This window comes from Pristiophorus japonicus, chromosome 4, assembly GCF_044704955.1.
Source record: "Pristiophorus japonicus isolate sPriJap1 chromosome 4, sPriJap1.hap1, whole genome shotgun sequence".
NCBI classification, from domain to species: Eukaryota; Metazoa; Chordata; class Chondrichthyes; family Pristiophoridae; genus Pristiophorus; species Pristiophorus japonicus.
The window spans coordinates 164,880,271-164,897,603 of record NC_091980.1 but is presented as its reverse complement, the minus strand read 5'-3'; the positions used below and the strand labels follow the sequence as shown (position 1 = coordinate 164,897,603).

Sequence of the window (17,333 nt, the reverse complement as noted above, 5' to 3'; positions counted from 1 at the left end):
TAAAGAGGGAGAGAGAAAACGGGTCGACCAGTTAGCCTGACATCAGTAGTGGGGAAAATGTTGGTATCAATCATTAAGGATGAACTAGCAGCGCATTTGGAAAGCAGTGACAGGATTGGACCAAGTCAGGATGGATTTATGAAAGGAAAATCATGCTTGACGAATCTTCTGGAATTTTTTGAGGATGTAACTAGCAGAGTGGACAAGGGAGAACCAGTGGATGTGGTGTATTTGGACTTTCAAAAGGCTTTTGACAAGGTCCCGCACAAGCGATTAGTGTGCAAAATCAAAGCGCATGGTTAATGGGGGTAATGTACTGACGTGGATTGAGAACTGGTTGGCAGACAGGAAGCAGAGTCGGGATAAACGGGTTCTTTTCAGAATGGCAGACAGTGACTAGGAGTCCGCAGGGCTCAGTTCTGGGACTCCAGCTCTTTACAATATATATTAACGATTTAGATGAAGGAATTGAGTGTAATATCTCCAAGTTTGCAGATGACACTAAACTGGATGGCAGTGTGAGCTGTGAGGAGGACGCTAAGAGGCTGCAGGGTGACTTGGACAGGTTAGGTGAGTGGGCAAATGCATGGCAGATGCAGTATAATGTGGATAAATGTGAGGTTATCCATTTTGCAAAAACACAAAGGCAGAATATTATCTGGATGGCAGCAGATTAGGAAAAGGGGAGGTGCAACGAGACCTGGGTGTCATGGTTCATCAGTCACTGAAAGTGGGCATGCAGTTACAGCAGGCGGTGAAGAAGGCAAATGGCATGTTGGCCTTCATAGCTAGCGGATTTGAGTATAGGAGCAGGGAGGTCTTACTGCAGTTGTACAGGGCCTGAATAAGGCCTCACCTGTAATAGTGTGTTCAGTTTTGTTCTCCTAATCTGAGGATGGACGTTCTTGCTATTGAGGGAGTGCAGCGAAGGTTCACCAGACTGATTCCAGGGATGGCTGGACTGTCATATAAGGAGAGACTGGATCAACTGGGCCTTTATTCACTGGAGTTTAGTAGGATGAGAGGGGATCTTATAGAAACATATAAGATTCTGACAGGACTGGACAGGTTCGATGCGGGAAGAATGTTCCCGATGTTGGGGAAGTCCAGAACCAGGGGACATAGTCTTAGGATAAGGGATAGCCAATTAGGACTGAGATGAGGAGAAACTTCTTCACTCAGAGAGTTGTTAACCTATGGAATTCCCTGCCGCAGAGAGTTGTTGATGCCAGTTCATTGGATATATTCAAAAGTTAGATATGGCCCTTACGGCTAAGGGGCTCAAGGGGTATGGAGAGAAAGCAGTAAATGGGTACTGAGAGAATGATCAACCATGATCTTATTGAATGGTGGTGCAGGCTCGAAGGGCCGAATGGCCTACTCCTGCACCTATTTTCTATGTTTCTATGGAATGTTGCAGGTCGTTGAGACACTGTCAGGGCGCATGAGGGACGGCATGTTGGAGTTAGCTGCTGCAATAAGGGAACACGCCAGACCCCGCGTCCATTGCCTGAATCAACTGTCACTCCCACTCCAATCCCCACACCAGTCTCTGAAGAGTCCAAAGCCGGGCCCTCCAGCTTGCCGCCTGGGCCCTCCAACTTATCGCTTGACGCTGATGCCCCCCCACCCTCAAGAGGTGCGCAGTACCCGAGATGTTCAAAAGAATAAGCTTGGTACCAATCCGAGAAACGTTGCGCCACTGCCTGCGTCAACAAGACCAAGCGCAGCGGGCGGTCTTAAAATAAGGGGGATGAGAGATGGGTGCAGCCTTTCATTGCTGTTGTTGTTATTATTATTATTGTTACTGTTGTAACTGTTCTCAAATTAAAAGTTTTTTGTAAGTTATGTAAATTTACAAGTTTAAGTGATATTAAAGTAAAGTTTGATACAAGATTAATTTTATAAAAGTTAATTTAATTACTTTGTAAACTTTTGGATAAACTATATTTTACATTATAACTGAATCATGTTCCATTCACACAACACAACATTACGGAACAGTAAACATATCCATGTGGAATAATTGTCACTGAGCCCTCAGGCATCAGTAAAGCATTCACGGATGATCTGCTGGTGCAAGGTTCGTGCAATCGTTAAAGGAGCATGATGATGGATGATCTGGCTGCTGCTGAAACATGGCAGCTAGAACGCTGTCGCGTAGGATGAACGCATCATGGGTGCTGCCAGGGTATCTTGCATTGATTGACATGATATGATGCATGCTGTTACACATGACCTGCACATTAATGGAGTGGAAGACTTTTCTGTTCCTGTACATCTCGGAATCCTTCAAAGGTGTTCGCAAGGTGATGTGGGTACAATCAATGCAGCCCTGTACCTTTGGGAACCCAGCAATCCTGGAGAAGCCCTCATCCCTGTTATGGATTGCTTGGGTGGTCATTCCAACGCGCGTACAATGCAGCCGTCACCTGGCGAATGGAGACATGTGTTGCATGCTGAGATGGCGCACTCATCCCCAGTTGTAGTTTGAAACAATCCGAAGGCATAGAATGGAAGTGCAGCTGTAACCTTCACTTCAACTGACAAAGCAGTCCTCCTGATGCTTCTAGGTTGCAGGTCTGCTTTGACCAACTCTCAGATCTCACTTACAACTTCTTTGCGGAAATGCAGCCATTCTGACATCACTCAGGTGGATGCCTGTCTCGATATACCCGAGGTGGGTAACGCCTCCTACACAGTACCCTACGGGCTCCGATGTCTTTGATGCGATGAAGTCTCACACAAGGTATGGCATGGTCTGTATTGCCCCCATACTTAAATTGTATCTCTCCAGGTCATCATCTTTTCTCTCTCTAGTTCTTTCTTTCCTCCTCCTCTCTATACCCACCCCCCCCCGCCACCCTCACACCCCTCTCCCTCTCCCTCTCCCTCTCCCTCTCCCTCTCCCTCTCCCTCTCCCTCTCCCTCTCTCCCTCTCCCTCCCCTGGGCTCCAAGTCTTCCAATTGGCACCTCGCTCTCTCTCTCTCTCTCTCTCTCTCTCTCTCTCTCTCTCTCTCTCCTCCCCCTCACCTCCACGGCTTGCTTTGTAGCCAAACCCCAAGCTGCTGTGTCTGGGCAGGAGGCCGATTCTGCCGGCCAAACCTACGACCCTCCAGCCCTGCTTCAAGATGTTCGCTGGTGGCATGTGAGTGAGTTTAAAAAATGAGAAAACTTCTGAAATCTAATAAATTTACACTTCTACGTTGACAGGTTTAAAAAAAAAAGTTGAACTTTATTATTGATTTTGACAGTGTTCTTGACTCCCTCTAAAATCTTCGATTTAAAAACAATGGTGTATTTCAGCGCAGATTTGTGAATGTGCGCTGGTTTTCTTAACTCACCAGAAGGTTTTTCAGGAATGGCCAGATACGCCAACCTAAGAGAAAAAAATGTTGGCCCAACTGCGAACAATTGAAAAAACCAGCGCAGACATGAGGGTACGCCCCTATGATGTCAAAAAAGACTGGCCTAGAAAAATCGTAACTAAGTCAGTTACGCCGACGCAGATCACAGGGGGAAACTTGGAAAAAAATAAAGATGCCAGAAAAAAAGGCGCCCACCGAAAAAACGCGCAAATGACTGGGGAAAATTGAGCCCATATTAACTGGATTTTCGAACAGAACCTTCAGCTTTGCTAAATTTTCAGGCTGGGCACTGAGTAATTATGTTCCTTTACTACATTACGGGTGTGCCTCTGAAAGTTGTGAGCAGCAGGGTGCTGGGAGCTGTGGTTGAGCAATGAAATATTATGTCTGAACACCCATTTCTAAGGAACAGCACAAATTACATTCATAGAATCATAGATTAGTACAGCACAGAAAGAGGCCATTCGGCCAAGTGCCGGCTCCTTTGAAGAGCGTTCCAGGTAGTCTCGCTCCCCTGCTTTTCCATATATCCCTGTAATTTTTTTTCATTCAACAATTTAGCCAATCCCCTTTTGAAGGCTACTATTTAATCTGTATCCATCACTCTATCTGGCAGTGCATTCCAAATCCTAACCACTCGTTACATAAAAATGTTTTTCCTCATGTCCGCCCTGGTTCTTTTGCCAATCACCTTAAATCTGTGCCCTCTGGATCTCGACTCTTCAGCCATTGGAAATAGTTTCTCTTTATTTACTCTAAACGCTTCATGATTTTAAACACTTCTATCAAATCTTCTCTTAGCCTTCTCTGCTCCAAGGAGAACAAACCCAGTTTCTCCAGTCTATCCACATAACTGTAATCCCCTATCCCCGGAACCATTCTCGTAAATCTCTTCTGTACGTCCTTCACGTCCTTCCTAAAGTGTGGTGCCAGAATTGGACATAATAATCCAGCTGGGGATGAACTAGTGTTTTAAATAGGTTGATCAGAACGTCCTTGTTTTTGTACTCTATGCTTCTATTTGTAAAGCACAGGATCCCATATGCTTTATTAAGCTGTTCTGCCACTTTCAAAGAATTGTGCACAAGCACAAGCACAAGCAGGTCTCTCGCTTCTTTCACCCCTTTAAAATTGTACCATTTATCATGTATTGTCCTTCCTAATACCAAAATGCAGCAGCTCACATTTTTCTGCATTGAATTTCATCTGCCATGTGTCCGCCCATTCTATCAGCCTGTCTATGACTATCTTCCTCACTGTTTACTACACTTCCAAGTTTTGTGTCATCTGCAAACTTCAAAATTGTGCCCTGGTCTCCTCAAGTCCAAGTCATTAATATCTCTTAAAAACAGCAGTGGTCCTAGTACTGAAACTTGAGGAACTCCACTGTATATTTCCCTCCAGTCTGAAAAACAGCCATTCACCACAACTCTCTGTTTTCTATCCCTAAGCCAATTTTGTATCCATGCTGCTACTGCCCTTTTTAACCCATGGGTTTCAATTTTGCTAACAAGCCTAATGTGTAGTACATTATCAAACGCCTTTGGAAAGTCCATATAAACAATATCAACTGCATTGCCCTCTTCCATTACTTCATCAAAAAACTCAATCAATTTGGTCAAACACAATTTTTCCTTAATAAATCTGTGCTGGCTGTCCTTTTTTCTCCAGGATTATTGTTTCTAAATGCTTCCTCGCCACTGATGTTAAACTGACTGGCCTGTAATTGCCAGTTTTATCTTTTTCCCTTTTTTTTTTTAAAAACAAGGGTGTAACATTTGCAATCCTCCAGTGCTTTGGCACCACCACTGCATCAAAGGAGGATTGGTATACTGTGACCAGAACCTCTGCAATTTCTACCCTTACTTCCCTCAGCAACCTAGGATGCATCCCATCCGGACCGGGTGATCTACCTACTTTAAGTATTGCCAGCCTTTCTCGTACCTCCTCTATCTATTTTTATCTTATCCAGTATCCAGGCAACCTCCTCGTTTACCATAGGTTTTGTAAAGTCTTCTTCCTTGGTAAACACTGATGCAAAGTGCTCATTTAATACCCCAGCCATGCCTTCTGCCTCCACCAATCGATCTCCATTTTGGTCCCGAATCGGCTCCACCACTCCTCTGACAACCAAGATCTTTGGATCTCCTTTTATGCAAGAGCCAATTAACTCACCTTGGAGTTATAGCTAATCCGCAACACTTTCAGAAACAAAGCTATTTTTTTGAAGATACAAAATCCCTCATTTCCCCTACCCTACCCCACACCTTAACCCAGATTAGTACACCAACTGCAGCTCACCTATTCCCGACCTTTCACCTATCCTGTTCTGATCCACAAGTTGCACAAAACCACCTTTACAAATGATTCTTCCTCCAAGCTTCTTTTGCTCCAGCAAGGTGCCCAGTGGGACTGCTATTGAGAACTTGGCAGGGTGGGTAAGAAGGAGAAAAATCTCAAACTAATAACCATTGGTTCTGCTTGTTGATGCATGAACACACCACAGAATGACATTGGTGGTGTCTCACAATTTACTCGGGCAGTTTGCAACAATGATCCATGCTCTCCTCTACTATTTTCTATTACTGATCCCACACAATCTGTGCAGCGTATCACCAAGGAGGATGCAGAACAAAAAAAAGGAAGATTTTGGAGAGTCGCACTGAAATCAGTCCCATGATACAGTGTACATCGTGACTTCTGGATAGCTGCCCGATGTTTATACATTTAAAATGCCCCAGTTGTCCTAGTGATGGTTAGTCCTGCAGTTAACCAGTGTGCAGAAGCTGGATAACTAGTACGTAAAGCTTCAGCCTTTCACAGGAATTTTAGAGATTGATACAGATGTTGAGCATAACTAGAGGCCATTAATAGAAGATAGTCATCAACAAATCAAATAGGGAATTCAGAAGAATTTTCCTTACCCAGAGGGTGCAGAGAATGTGGAACTCACTACAACAGGGAGTCGTTGAGGGAAATAGTATAGATGCATTTAAGGGGAAGGTAGATGAGCATATGAGGGAGAAGGCAATAGAGGGTTAACCTGATAAGAGTTAGATGAGAAAAGATGGGAGGAGGCTTGAGTGGAGCATAAACGCCGGCATGGACTAGTTGGGCCAAATGGCCTGTTTCTGTGCCTATGTAATCCTATGAGATGTTCCCTGCACAAATACAAGAGGCCTAATGATTAGAAACTCTTCTGGTTCTGCTGCACTCACAACAATGAAGGCAACAAACAGCCCAACTACATTCTTGCAATACAGTGGAATCGGAGATAGTGAAGAACAGAAAGTCTTTGCATCGAGTTCTAGATGAAAGGTTGTGGAGTAGATGGGATACTGTGGTCTCCTGTTGTTTCTTTGATTGCCTTCAGGGGTTGGAGAGAAATTTCCCAGATTTTCTTTCCTAAATTGACCTCCGTTCTTTCTTTCCCAGGAAATTGCCTAGTTCTAATCTTAAGGTTATGCCCCTTGTTCTGGACTCCCACACCAGAGGAAATAGTTTCTATCTATCCTAACAACTCCTTCAATCATCTTAAACACCTCAATTAGGTCCTTAATATTCTATATTCAAGGGAATACAAACTAGTCTATGCAACCTGTCTTCATAATTTAATCCTTTTAGCCCAGGTTCTGGCGAATCTGCTCTGCACCCGCTCCAAGGCCAATATATCCTTCCTGAGGTGTGATTCCCAGAACTGAATGCAGTAATCTAAATGCAGTCTAAATGCAGTCTAAATAGAGCTTTATATAACGTAATGTAATTTACAGCTCTTTGTATTCCAGCCCCCTTGAGATAAAGGATAACATTCCATTAGCATTTAAAAAAAATTGTACTTGTCCAACAGCTTTTATTGATTTCTTTACTTGGACCCCTAAATTTCGCTTCTCCTCCAGTTTGTAGCTTCTCACCCATTTAGAAAATACTCTGATTTGTCTTACTTGTGTGCAAAATAGATGACCTCACATTCCCCCATCTGACACAACGTTGCCTGCTCACTTAATCTATCAATGATTCTTTGCGACTTTCTATTCCAATCTACATTATTTACATTGCCACCTAACTTGCTATCATCAGCGCTTGGATATACCGTTTTCTATTCCTTCATTTAAGTCATTTATAAATACAGTAAAAAGCTGAGGCCCCCCACACCCCCCCCCCCAATACAGATCCCTGGGGGTCACCACTAGTCACATCCTACCAATGTGTGTACATATCCATTATCCCTACTCTGTCTCCTACCTCTAAACCAATTCCCTACCCATGTCAATAGATTGCCTCCAAGTCCATGTGCTCTCATTTTTGTTAACAATCTCTTTTGTGGAACCTTGCCGAATGCCTTCTGGAAATCCATATAAATAACATCCACAGACATTCCCCTGTCCACTACTTTAGTCACCTCTTCAAAAAAATTCAATCAGGTTCATTAGGCATGACCTACCCTTTACAAATCCATGCTGGCTCTCTCTGATCAATTAATAATTAAAAATCTGAGATCAATAGATTTTTGTTAGACAAGGGTAAAAAAGGATATGGAGCCAAGGCAGGTGGATAGAGTTAAGAGACAGATCAGTCATTGTATGACGAAACAGGCTCGAGGGGCTGAATGGCCTACTCCTGTTTCTAAGTTCCTATCAGTTCATATTTATCCAAGTGCTCAGTTATTTTGTTCCCAATAACAGACTCTAGTAATGTCCCCACAACATATGTTAGATTAATCTGCCTTTAATTTATTAGTTTATCTTTCCTGCCCTTCTTAAATAATGGAGTGACATTGACAATTTTCCAATCCAAAAGGACAATTCCTGAATTAAGAGAATTTTGGAAGATCATGGTTAAAGCATCTACAATTTTTTCACCTACTTCTTTTAATACCCTGGGGTAGAAAACATCAGGTCCTGGAGATTTATCTTTCTTTAGTCTCATTATCTGATCCATTACCATTTTCTTTTACTTATATTAAATCTAGTAACTTACTCCCCTTGATTTATTTTTAGTTTCCTCATATCCTTAGTACTTTATTCTTATATCCTTAGTACTTTATCCTCATTCTCTACTGTGAAAACAGATACAAAGTACTGCCATTTCCTGATTTTCAATTACAACATCACCACCGTGTCTTTAAGGGACCCACATTAATCTTAGCCACTCTCTTTCTCTTAATATACTTGTAAAAACCTTTGGTGTCCTTGACAGCCCTCGCAAGTTTTTTCTTGTATTCCCTTTTAGCAGCTCTTACGACTTTCTTTGTATCCCTTTGCTGCTCTTTATACCTCCCTCAATCTGCAGGATCTCTACTATTCTTTGCATTTGTAAGAGTTCTTTCTTTTACTTTTATTCTAGCTCTCACTTCTCTTGTTGCCCAAGGTTGTTTAATTACACAAGTAGAGCTTTTGCCCTTGAGGGGTATGCACAGGTTTTGCATTCTACCAAACACTTCTTTGAACACCTCCCACTGTTCATCTGTAGTTTTATCTTTAATAGCTCGACTCAGTCTTCATTGCATACACTGTAGTTTGTGTTTTTCAATGCCAGTATGGTACAGTTGAGTTGCTCCATGTTGAAGCAGGTTGTCCTTCTGCCGTTCATACATTCTCTGATTTTTTTGAAGGAACTGGCAGAGCGCAGTTATAGAATTACAACAGCGATAGTTATAGTTCAGGCTCTTATGATTTGAACAGTGGAGTGACTTCAGCACACTCTTCCATTATACTTCCTTTCTAGTCACATTACTATTTCCAATTTACACCCCACAAAGCACAGACTCTTGAAATATAGCTTCATGAGCATTAGGACTCTTCTGATGCTTTGCCCAAATGCCCAGTCTTCATAGCGAAGTGTTTTCAGACTATTTAACTATTGAGGACATCATAACTAAGCCCAGTCCTGTCCTCGCCACATGTGCACTTTCCAGCAAGGAAGACTGGGTAGTAATCAGGTTCAAGAACCCCAGGCATTGAGGCCAATTGTAACATCCCGTCTGCATTCAGCTAACTCAGCAGAGACCAGGGATTGAACCTGGGATGTTCTGATCTGTATGACCTGGATACTAGATGGTGTGTTTACCCAGAATAATAATCCAGATTTAAAATAAAAATATTTAAAAAAATAAAAGTTAATATTTTGAAATGGTTTAATGTTTAAATGGATTCGGTAGTACAGTCTGTTGCAACACATCCCCTTCATACCAAGATTTGAACTCAGATTGGGAACAAAGCTTCCTCAGTTCAACCATTGTCCAGCTGGGTGGGACTGCACTCACCTGGTTCCATTCTTACCTATCTAATCGTAGCCAGAGAATCACCTGCAACAGCTTCTCTTCCTGTCCCTGCATAGTTACCTCTGGTGTCCCCCAAGCATCTATCCTTGGCCCCCTCCTATTTCTCATCTACATGTTGCCCCTTGGCAACATCCTCCGAAAGCACAGCATCAGTTTCCACAAGTACGCTGATGACACCAACTACCCGCCGGAGTTCGGGAGGAGCGATCTAAGATCACGAGACCTGACCAGAGCGAGGGCTTCAAAACGCAGCGGCATACAGCGGGAGAGCCAGAGTTCGGGAGGAGGTATCTGCAGCAGTGTCAAGCAGACCTGCATGGGTAAGAAGTAAAAAGATTCAAAGTGTATCGTCATAGCCAAGCAGGCAAGTGATTGGCTGGTTGGTGAGTATTTCTCCATTTCTCTTTTTTTTTAAAAACCTTGGGCATTGGTGTAAGTTAAGAGCCGCAATTAAAAACATAAATATAGATAAGTGATGTTTTTAATCTAAAAAAAACTCATTAATAAATCAGCTGATTGCCGAGTAGCTGCTGGGTGCGTTTTTCTAACTTTGAGAGTTTATTTCTGTTCGATAGTTCCGAGTCTATTAATTAGAGGCATGGCAGGGCAGCTTAGTCCTGTGGAGTGCACATCCTGTGGCATGTGGGAAGTCCTGGACGCTTCGCACAGCTTGGACGACCACGTGTGCAGGAGGTGTCCCCAGTTGCAGCAACCTGAGCTCGAGCGGCAGCTGGAGTCACTGCTGTGCATCCGCGAGACTGAGAATTTTGTGGATAGCACATTTTTAAGAGGTGGTCACCCCGCAACTTAAGAGTATGCAGGCAGAGAGGAAGTGGGTGACCACCATACAGAAGAGGAGGACTAGACAGGTAGTGCAGGAGTCCCCTGAGTCCATCTCGTTCTCCAACCAGTATTCTGTTCCAAGTGCTGGTGAGGGCAATGGTGCCTCTGGGGAGTGCAGCTAGAGCCAAGTCCACGGCACCATAGGTGGCTCAGCTGCACGGGCCGGGGAGAGAAAGAGGAAGAAGAATGGACGAATTCAATAGTCAGGGGAGAAGTTAGGCGTTTCTGTGACCGCAGACGTGACTCCAGGATGGTATGTTGCCTTCCTGGTGCCAGGGTCAAGGATGTCACCGAGCGACTGCAAGACATTCTTGGGGGCGGGGGGCGGGGGGCGGGGGAAAAAGAGGGTGATATCAGTGGTCCACATCAGTACATTTGGAAAGAGGTGACATGATAGGTCCAAGTCAGCATGGATTTGTGAAAGGGAAATCAGCTTGACAAATCTTCTGGAATTTTTTGAGGATGTTTCCAGTAAAGTGGACAAGGGAGAACCAGTTGATGTGGTGTATTTGGACTTTCAGAAGGCTTTCAACAAGGTCCCACACAAGAGATTAATGTGCAAAGTTAAAGCGCATGGGATTGGGGGTAGTGTGCTGACATGGATTGAGAACTGGTTGGCAGACATAAAGCAAAGAGTAGGAGTAAATAGGTACTTTTCAGAATGGCAGGCAGTGACTAGTGGGGTACCTCAAGGTTCTGTGCTGGGGCCCCAGCTATTTACATTGCACATTAATGATTTAGACGAGGGGATTAAATGTAGTATCACCAAATTTGCGGATGACACTAAGTTGGGTGGCAGTGTGAGCTGCGAGAAGGATGCTATGAGGCTGCAGAGTGACTTGAATAGGTTAGGTGAGTGGGCAAATGCATGGCAGATGAAGTATAATGTGGATAAATGTGAAGTTATCCACTTTGGTGGTAAAAACAGAGAGACAGACTATTATTTGAATGGTGACAGATTAGGAAAAGGGGAGATGCAACGAGACCTGGGTGTCATGGTACATCAGTCATTGAAGGTTGGCATGCAGGTACAGCAGGCGGTTAAGAAAGCAAATGGCATGTTGGCCTTCATAGCGAGGGGATTTGAGTACAGGAGCAGGGAGGTGTTACTACAGTTGTACAGGGCCTTGGTGAGGCCACACCTGGAGCATTGTGTACAGTTTTGGTCTCCTAACTTGAAGGACATTCTTGCTATTGAGGGAGTGCAGCGAAGGTTCACCTAAACTGATTCCCGGGATGGCGGGACTGACCTATCAAGAAAGACTGGATCAACTGGGCTTGTATTCACTGGAGTTCAGAAGAATGAGAGGGGATCTCATAGAAACGTTTAAAATTCTGACAGGTTTAGACAGGTTAGATGCAGGAAGAATGTTCCCAATGTTGGGGAAGTCCAGAACCAGGGGTCACAGTCTAAGGATATGGGGTAAGCCATCAAGATGAGGAGAAACTTCTTCACCCAGAGAGTGGTGAACCTGTGGAATTCTCTACCGTAGAAAGTTGTTGAGGCCAATTCACTAAATATATTCAAAAAGGAGTTAGATGTAGTCCTTACCACTAGGGGGATCAAGGGGTATGGCGAGAAAGCAGGAATGGGGTACTGAAGTTGCATGTTCAGCCATGAACTCATTGAATGGCGGTGTAGGCTCAAAGGGCCGAATGGCCTACTCCTACATCTATTTTCTATGTTTCTATGTACTAATGACATAGGTAGAAAGAGGGATGAGGTTCTGCAGGCAGACTTTAGGGAGCTAGGAGAGAGATTAAAAAGCAGGACCTCAAAGGTAGCAATCTCCAGATTACTGCCAGTGCCACGTGCGAGTACAGAAATAGGAGGAGAGAGAAGATGAATGCATAGCTGGAGAGATGGTGCAGATGGGAGGGCTTTAGATTCTTGAGACATTGGGACCATTTCTGGGGGAGGTTGGACCTCTACAAGCCAGATAGGTTGCATCTCAACTGGGCTAGGACCAGTATCCTCGCGGGAGGTTTTGTTAGTGCTGTTGGGAAAGGTTTAAAGTAGCTTGGCAGAAGGATGGGAACCAGAGAATAGATTCAGTGGGGAGAGAAGCAAGCTGGAATTGGGCAACAGAGAAGAAGTAGAAGTAGAAAGTGAATTTGGAAGACAGAGGAAACAAGGGCTGGAAAATAGATAACATGGGAGTTTGGCAATACTAAATGGTACATACTTCACTGCAAAGAATATAGGAAGTAAGGCAGATGAACTAAGAGCACAGATTGACACTTGGGAGTACGATATTATAGCTATTAGAGACATGGTTGAAAGAAGGGCAAGTATGGCAGTTCAACATTCCTGGTTACAGGGTTTTCAAATGAAACAGAGAGGGGGTTAGAAAGGAAGGGTGGTGTCGCAGTATTGATTAAAGAAACAATTACAGCTGTGAGAAGGGATGATATGTTAGAGGGGTCATCAAACAAGGCCATATGGGTTGAATTAAAGAACAAAAAAGGGGTGATCACACTACTGGGCATGTACTATAGACAGACCCCCAAGCAGTCAGAGGGAGATAGAACAAATATGTGGGCAAATTGCTACGAAATGCAAAAACAATAGAGCTATAATAGTGGAGGATTTCAACTACCCTAATATTAACTGGGAAAAAGGTAGTGTGAATAATAGAGGGTGCGGAATTCCTAAAATGCATTCAGGAGAACTTCTTTAGTCAGCATGTAACAAGGCCAACAAGGGAGGTGGCAGTTCTGGACTTGGTTTGGGGGAATGAAGAGAGGCATGTGGAAGGGGTATCAGTGGGAGAGCATTTTGGTGCTAGTGATCATAATTCAGTAAGATTTAGAGTAGTTATGGAAAAGGACAAAGGGGATCCAGGAATAAAAGTTCTCAATTGGGGTAAAGCCAATTTTGCTGAGCTGAGATGGGATTTGGTAAAGTGGACTGGAAACGGCTACTTGATGGTAAATCAGTGTCAGAGCAGTGGGAGGCATTCAAGGAGGAGATCCTCGGGGTACAGAGCAAGAATGTTCCCTTTAAAAAAATGGAGCTAACAGGAGCCCCCCGGGCAAGATGGAAAAAAAAGGGAAGCTTATGACAGATACCGGGAACTCAACACTGCAGAACTCTAGAGGAGCACAAGTAGTGCAGGTGTGCAATTAAAAAATATATCAAGAAAGCAAAGAGAGCATGAAAGAATGTTGACATGTAAAATCAGGAAAAACCCAAAGATGTTTTATGAATTCATTAAGAGCAAGAGGATAACTAGAGAAAGAGTGGGGCCTATTAGAGACTATAAAGCAAATCTGTGTGTGGAGGCAGAAGACTTGGGTAGGATTCTTAATGAATACTTTGAGAAGGGCGATGCAGACTTTGTAATGAGAGAGGAGGAGTGTGAAATATTAGATGAGCTAAACATAGTGAGAGGGGAAGTATTAAGGGGCTCAGCAGCTTTGAAAGTGGATAAATCCCCAGGCACGGATTAAATGTATCCCAGGCTGTTAAGAGAAGCAACAGAGGAAATAGCAGAGGCTCTGACCATCATTTTCCAATCCTCTCTGGCTCCACGTGTGATGCCAGAGAACTGGAGGACTGTTAATGTTGTACCTTTGTTTAAAAAGGGAGAAAGGGATAGGCCAAGTAATTGCAGGCCAGTCAACTTTACCTCGATGGTGGAAAATTATTGGAAAAAATCCTGAGAGACAGGATAAATCTTCATTTGGAAATACATAGATTAATCAAGGATGGTCATCAAGGATTTGTTAAGGTAGTGTCTGACTAACTGGATTGAATTTTTCAAGGAGGTATCCAGGAGGATCGATGAGGGCAGTACGTTTAATGTAGTGAATATGGATGCAGCAAAGCTTTTGATAAGGTCCCACACGGCAGGCTGGTCACGAAAGTAATAGCCCATGGGATCCAGGGCAAAGTGGCAAGTTGGATCCAAAATTGGCTCGGAGACAGGAAGCAAAGGATAATGGTTGATGGGTGTTTTTGTGACTGGAAGGCTGTATCCAGTTGGGTACCACAGGGCTCAGTGCTGGGTCCCTTGCTTTTTGTGGTGTATATCAATGACTTGGACTTAAATGTTGGAGGTATGATTAAGAAGTTTGCAGAGGACACTAAAATAGCTGTGTGGTTGATAATGAGGAAGAAAGCTGCGGACTGCAGGAAGATATCAATGTACTGGTCAGGTGGGCAGAACAGTGGCAAATGGAATTCAATCCGGATAAGTGTGAGGTAATGCATTTGGGGAGGTCTCATCATAACAAGGCAAGGTAATACACATTAAAATGGAGAACACTGAAAAGTGTAGAGGAACAAAGGGACCTTGGAGTGCAGGTCCACAGATCCCTGAAGGTAGCAGGCCAGGTAGATAAGGTGGTTAAGAAAGCATATGGAATACTTGCCTTTATTAGTTGAGACATGGAACACAAGAGCAAGGAAGTTGTGCTTGACCTGTATAAAACACTGGTTAGGCCGCAGCTGGAGTACTTTGTGCAGTTTAGTGTAAGGCCCATGCTTTCGTATGTTTCAGTGAAGATGTTGACTATGACTTGGAGTTCAGCCTCTGAATGTGCGCAGAAGCAAGCGTCGTCCGCATACTGTAGCTCGACGATAGAGGTTGGGACGGTCTTGGATCTGACCTGGAAAGCTGACCAAGATCCCGCAAATCCCCTGGGAGGACAGACGCACTAACGTTAGCGTCCTCGACCAGGACAACATCCCTAGCATTGAAGCACTGACCACACTCGACCAGCTCCGCTGGGCAGGCCACATTGTTCGCATGCCTGACACAAGACTCCCAAAGCAAGAGCTCTACTCGGAACTCCTTCATGGCAAACGAGCCCAAGGTGAGCAGAGGAAATGTTTCAAGGACACCCTCAAAGCTCCTTGATAAAATGCAACATCCCCACCGACATCTGGGAGTCCCTGGCCAAAGAACGCACTAAGTGAAGTAAATGCATCCGGGAGGGCACTGAACACCTTGAGCCGAGAACATGCAGAAACCAAGCGCAGACAGCGGAAGGAGCGTGCGGCAAACCAGTCTCATCCACCTTTTCCTTCTGTCCCACCTGTGACAGAGACTGTAATTCTCGTATTTGGATAATTCAGTCACCTAAGAACTCATTTTTAGAATGGAAGCAAATCGATTCCGAGGGACTGCCTATGATGATGATGATGATGATGATGATGATGATGGAGTGTATGCAGTTTTGGTCCCCTCATTACAGGAAAGATGTGATTGCACTAGAAAGGATGCAGATTTACACGAATGTTGCCTGCACTAGAGAATTTTGGCTAGGAGGAAAGATTGGAGATGCTGGGTCTGTTTTCTTTGGATCAGAGGAAGCTGAGGGGAAACCTGAGTGAGATGTATAAAAATATGAAGGGCCTGGATAGAGTGGATGGGAGGGACCTGTTTACTTTGGCAGAGGGGTCAACAACCAGGGGGCATAGATTTAAAGTAATTGGGGGGAGAGGCTTAGAGGGGATTTGTGGGGAAATTTCTTCACCCAGAGGATGGTGGGGGCATGGAACTCACTGCCTGAAAGAGTGGTCGAGGTAGAAACCCTCACCACATTTAAAAGATACTTGAATGTGCACTTAAAGTTCCGTAACCTACAGGGTTACGGACCAGGAGCTGGAAAGTGGAATTAGGCTGGATAATTCTTGGTCGGCTGGCGCGGAAACGATGTGCTGAAATGGCCTCCTTCCGTGTTGTAAATTTCTATGATTTTATGATTCTCTTAGCCCCGCCTTGGTTTATAAATTGTTAAGACTGCTGCTCTGACATCCAGTTCTGGATAAGCAGACATTTTCTTCAATTGAATATTGGGAAGACTGAAGCCATTGTTTTCGGTCCCCGCCACAAATTCCGTTCCCGAGCCACTGACTCCATTCCTCTCCCCAACTTCTGTGTGAACCAGACTGTTCGCAACCTTGGTGTCATATTTGACCCTGAAATGAGCTTTCGACCACATATCTGCAGCATAACCAAGATTGACTATTTCCACCTCCGTAACATCGCTCGTCTCTGCCCTTGCCTTAGCTCATCCGCTGCTGAAGCCCTCATCCATGCTGTTGTTACCTCAAGACTTGACTATTCCAATTCACTCGTGGCTGGCTTCCCACAGTCTACCCTACGTAAACTAGAGGTGACCAAAACTCAGCTGCCCGAGTCCTAATTCGCACCAAGTCCCGTTCACCCCTGTGCTCACTGACCTACATTGGCTCCCGGTTAAGCAACGCGTCGATTTCAAAATTCTCACCCTTGTTTTCAAATCCCTCCATACCTCGTCCCTCCCTATCTCTGTAATCTCCTCCAGCCCCACAACCCCGCCGAGATGTCTGCGCTCCTCTAATTCTGCGCTCTTTAGAATCCCAGATTATAATGACGCAACCATTGGTAACATGCCTTCTAATGCCTATGCCCTAAACTCTGGAGTTCCCTGCCTAAACCTTTCCGCCTTTCTTTCCTCCTTCAAGACGCTCCTTAAAACCTAACTATTTGACCAAGCTTCTGGTCACCTGCCCTAATTTCTCCTTATGCCGCTCAGTGTCAATTTTTTCCTTTCAAATACTCCTGTGAAGTGCCTTGGGATGTTTCATTACGTTAAAGGTACTATATAAATACAAGTTGTTGTTGAGTTAGAACCTCTTGCGAGGTACAAGTGCTTGCCATAAAAGTGCTATAAAATTTGGTATCAATTACTCAGAAAAGCCATCAGTTCACATTATAGGAAAATAGAAATGTCACACGAACAAGTACAAAGTTATGGGTTAGGAACACAATGTTACAAATTGCATTTGACATGTATTACAACTGATCTGAAAGTACTTGGAGAGAAACAGACTATTCTATTCCAGCAT

The 17,333-nt window shown here is 44.1% G+C and overlaps 1 protein-coding gene across 5 annotated transcripts in view; it reads right to left on the bottom strand.

Annotated features, from left to right (window-relative positions):
* Nucleotides 1-17,333, bottom strand: part of rmdn3 (regulator of microtubule dynamics 3) — a 430,747-nt gene that overhangs the window by 399,744 nt on the left and 13,670 nt on the right. The window lies entirely within an intron of this gene.